This window comes from Aegilops tauschii, chromosome 1, assembly GCF_002575655.3.
Source record: "Aegilops tauschii subsp. strangulata cultivar AL8/78 chromosome 1, Aet v6.0, whole genome shotgun sequence".
Lineage (NCBI taxonomy): Eukaryota > Viridiplantae > Streptophyta > Magnoliopsida > Poales > Poaceae > Aegilops > Aegilops tauschii.
In genome coordinates this window covers 217,820,110-217,824,419 of record NC_053035.3, presented here as the reverse complement: position 1 = coordinate 217,824,419, position 4,310 = coordinate 217,820,110, and the positions used below count along the sequence as shown (strand labels likewise).

Genomic DNA, 4,310 nt, shown 5'->3' with positions numbered 1-4,310 from the left:
ACGAATATTAATACAAGGTCTCCGATATTACAATGAATAACATCGGTACGACGACACTACGCCATCCTCAGTTGCTCTATGCAAGCAGTAGAACAACTCGAAGCAGCGGAATAACTCTAGCAGCGGAACAACGACAACGGTGGTGAACTCCACTCCGCAGGGACTCTGGCTGGAACGCTTATCCTAGCTCGTACGAACGGAAACCACGGCAAGCAAGCAATCAAATCCGGCATGACCTGCAAGCTGGCATGACACGCCAGGTCAGTACATTGAATGTACTTCCAAGCTCACAATAACCAGAAGCATTCAAGGCAGACAACGGCATGGCAATTACAGGTTAAACAGGAATTATCATGATATCATCATAGCAACATGGCATCAACATGAACATGATACAGCTAGAACAATATGAGCATGGCATGAACATATAAATCTGACGATACTAACATGCAACATGATAACACTATATGCACCACTTATTCCGCTCGGGTTACCTCGTAACCAACATATGCATCACTTACCAACCTCGGACATCACACGATCATCTCAGGATCAAATCAAGCTTGGTATAAACAATACCGTAGTAATCATTAAATGACCACAAGGAGCTTGACCTTTACCCACGATTCTCGCACAACATCACGAATATCCAACAACTCAGTATCCTCGATACCACGGTGATCCTTACGGAGATCACAACCATGACCAACACTTGGTCCCAAACCGTGATCCTTACGGCGATCACAACCACGGGTTGTCATTAATCAAGTATTTCTTATTACTGTTGACTCATGGTGTACCCTACTTTCGACCTGGGCCCTTATCCGCGGGCGCGGCTATCGATAGATTAAATATACACTCTGCAGAGGTTAGTACACTGTACCCACACTACGGAACCCATGGCCTCGCACTCCCATTCGGGTGGACCAACGGCGTTTGGACAAAACCGATCTACTGTCATGACACTCTCCCGGCCACTCCGGCTCACTCCCCTCTGGGCTAAGTCATGGGTGGCCCCGTGTCTACCAAAGACACAACGACCACCGTCCTGGCCCAAAACAATAAACCGTCCCAAACGGGGACATGTGCACATAACAACAACAACGGGCACACAAGGCTTATGTCCGCCTACCTGATCAGGGTAGCGCGCGCCCATAACCTTCCCTCGTTGGAGGCACCGGCGAGAGGCACAACAATAGACCCAGTTAGGACCGTCCCATACCGGTAAGCGTGGTTGCACTGGTCAGCATCGTTTCGGCGGCACCATGACTCAGCCAACAGTTGTTCAAGTTCAATTTAATCCGGTTAACTTGAATGCAAGTATGCTGAGCCATGATAAAAATGCATGAACATGATATCAACATAATCATGAGGGTACCACATAACCATATCAACTATGAATCATATCCAACTGAACATGGCATAATGAAGAGCATGAACATCATAAGTACATACTTCTCCGAAACATAGCATGACCACTAGCATCAACCATAAATATCATGCAAGAACATATCAACAATGCCATCATGCAAGCATTTAACCAACTGGATGTAAAGGGACATGCATAACGACGGTACTCGGGTCAGACGACAGTCGTGCACCGAAGACCATCACCAACATCAACATGTACTACTAGCAAGCATAAGCATATGAAAAGAATACTAGCAACTAGCAGGGTGTGATAACCAGGTGCATAACAACATAGTAAGAAAGTAAGCACTAACCAAGAATCATTACCGAACAACGATAACCATATTTTAAACAAGCAATCATTTAATAAATATTCAAGTTGAAAACCATGGCTATTGCATGACTATCATGCGAGTGGGTATTGTGGCTTTCCTGGGGATGAAGAAGGCACCGGGGAAAAGTGCGGTGAAGCCGCGGAAAGATTTGCCGGAAACAGTTCTCTCTCAGAGGGGCTGTTTACGTGCAAGGGCAAAAAGGTCATTTTCACAGTGAAACCACCTAGTGAAAATGTTACCAAAAGATAGAGCTCGACGACACGAAGAAGTGAGCGTTGGTTTCACCTCAATCGGAGTTACGGTTGAAAAGTTGTGAAGGTTGGAAGAACAGGGACTAATCTGTGAAAAAAATTATCAGCAACGGGTCCCTGAGTGGATAAGGCAGAAACAGATTTCCGAAAATACGCTTTCTGACTAAGAAAACGTACTTCAGGCCAAAGTAGAAATAGAATACGCTTTCTTAACAAGAAAACATACTTTGAGCAGAACAGAAACGAAAATACGCTTTCAGGATCTGAAAGCGCATTCCCCGAAATGCGTCTCCACTTAACGTACCTGGGCCCGGGGTGTGTGGCTGGCACGTGGGGTCCAGCGGCCAGGGGGGCCGAGTCAGGTCGTCGTCTTCCTCCTCCTGCCTCCCAGATCGGAGACAGAGGAGCGAAGCAGGGAAGTGGGGCGCGGCGAGGGGCCCAGGCGGCTCCGGCCAAGTCCGGCCAGGCGAAGGCCACCGGCGGGCGCGGCTCGGCCGGCCGCAGCGGAGAGAGGCAGCAGGGACGGCGGGGATGCCTTGGGGAAGTGGCGACGGGAGGAGAACAGGGAGGAGCAGGGCGGGCGCCGGCGATGGAACGGGCTGCTCCGGCCACCTCAGGCCAAGGCGCGGACACCGGCGGGTTCAGGGCGGAGCACCGCATCCATTCAGAGGCAAAGGAGGCGCCGGGGAGGAGTGGAACGGAGGGGAGGGGCGGCGCCGTGAGGAGGACAGAGAGCTTCGGGAGGCGGAGGTTGACGGCGCTGCGGGCACTCCATCGAGGGGGCAAGGGGGTGGGGCGAACCGCGGGGATGACGAGGCTCTGGTGGACAGCTCGGGAGGAGGAGAGGAGGCCCGAGGAGGTCGGAACCGAGACGAACTCCGGCGAGGTCACGGTGGTCCGAGGAGGGAACGACGAGATTGGGCGATTCTGTTGACCAAAGGAGGCAAGGGAGAGATGAGTGAGCTGCGGGAGAGGTCGGGCACGCCTTATATAGGCCGAGGGGAGGCTTCTGGAGCTCACGGACGAGCTCCCGACCAAGCTTTAATGGAGGGCCGTGGCTGGGCATAGCACGGGCATGGACCTAGCGACGCATTCATGGCGAACCACGATGAGCCATCGACGCCGGGCGATGCAGAGGCTCAACGGGCAGCTACTAGACATGAATGGAGGTCGAGACGAGGAGGGAGGAGACGAACACAGTGGCAAGAACCAGCCAGAGCACGCCTGCAGCCATGACGCAAGCGTGATCACCATGCGCACTGGCGCAAGCGGCGCTCCTTGGCGTGGCCAACCATGTCCAGTGGATGGACCTTGGTGCCCTCAGTCCAACTGAAGAAATAAATCGGTCCAGGGGCAAAGAAGAGATTTGCACTTAGCTCCAAAAGTAAATCAGTAAGAAGGTGTTTGTAACTTGCTGTGGTTAAACCAGCTTGGTAACGTGGTAAAGAGTTTGGTCTGGTGATGATCACACACTAAGGTGATGATGATCACCAAAATCCAGACTAAGAGGAGGAGTTTAGAGGGTGGTTGCTGTAGAAAGTGCCATAATGGCCAGAAATGGGAATTTGGATGATGCACTCACATAGTTGCATCAATTGATCTGGAAATGGTTATGGCCCAATGATTTGAAGATATTAAGATGCCCAAGGAGTTTCATGCCATTTGGATGAACCAAAATAGCACTTGCTTCAGAAAGATTTATTCTGGACAGAAACTTGGAAAACTTCCACAGGGCAAATGGTCAAAGGGATTGAGCCACAACTTGGTGGAGGGAGGTTATATGAATACTAGAAGGTCTAGAAAAATTTACAGCCATAATGGAGCAAGATAAAATATACTTGCTTCACAAACTAAAATTTTGACCAGAAACTAAGAATTAAATCTGTGCTCACATGGAGGCATGACATGAGCTATACTTTGGTGGAGGGCTATGATATGATAATATGAAGGATCATGCAAAATGGCAACTCATTTGGATATGCCTAGCTTGTACCTCCTTCACAAAGCTTCTTTCTGGACAGAAACTTTGGAAAATCATAATTAAATAATTACTAGGAAAATGAGGTTGCATTTTGGCATGTGGCAAATGATATGGACATGAAAAGATGTCCAAGGAGTTTGAGGTCAATTGGGCAAAGGAAAATGGCACTTGCTTCACAATGTGCCATTTAGGGCAGAATAGGAAATGAATTATTGGGGAATTATTTTTGAACATGGCAATGAAAAGTTTTGCCATATTTGAGAAATATATGACCCAAAAAATTTATGAGAATTATTTGGGAATTTTAGGAGTGAGGGAAATATAGGTTGCTTC

General features: G+C 49.0%; 1 long non-coding RNA gene across 1 annotated transcript; it reads right to left on the bottom strand.

The window, feature by feature from the left end:
• Positions 1 to 1,388: 1,388 nt before the first annotated feature.
• LOC141039321 (uncharacterized) lies at positions 1,389 to 3,646 on the bottom strand. The gene is made up of 2 exons (XR_012200249.1): positions 2,031 to 3,646; positions 1,389 to 1,922 (listed from the first exon to the last, which is right to left on the bottom strand). It is a non-coding gene; the product is annotated as an uncharacterized lncRNA (long non-coding RNA).
• Between the last annotated feature and the right edge of the window lie 664 nt (positions 3,647 to 4,310).